Here is a 576-nt window from a genome sequence, read left to right on the forward strand (position 1 = left end):
CAGCTGGTATTGGTTCTTGCCTGGGTTTTGGAGTTTTATAAAGTGTTATTGCAGCTTGGCTATTTGGAAGCAGTTGCTGTCTCTTTTCGTGTAATGTAGGGAGACAAAGAGTCCTCTGATAGCAGAAGGGAGGCTATGTGACAGCCAAACAACACCAGTCGAGTAGAAAACAAAACCAAAATCAAAATCAAAAACAAAAGCAATAATGAGAGAAAAACAAAGCAAGGGAAAAAAAAAAAAAAAAGTTGGGGGGCAGGGAGGAAAAAGCAGCACCAGAGAAAACAAGATTGAATACGGCAATCTCTAATCACACACACACACACACACACACACACACACACAGAGACCCAGTATAGAGTTTCCAAGGAGTAGCTGGTGAGCTTGAACCACCAACCTTGCAGTTCAAAAGGCTTTGCAGTCTGGCGCATTAACCCACAGAGCCACAGCATTACTGCTTTGTTACTGGTGGTAAAAAACAACTCAAGGCATCTCAGCTTGGGCTGGTCTGAGCCTTCATGGGCGGACCTGAACCTCGAAGGCTGGGCAGAGGGCTGGCCTAGGCCGAGGGAGTGGAGG

This window comes from Chrysochloris asiatica, unplaced genomic scaffold, assembly GCF_000296735.1.
Source record: "Chrysochloris asiatica unplaced genomic scaffold, ChrAsi1.0 scaffold00120, whole genome shotgun sequence".
NCBI lineage: Eukaryota > Metazoa > Chordata > Mammalia > Afrosoricida > Chrysochloridae > Chrysochloris > Chrysochloris asiatica.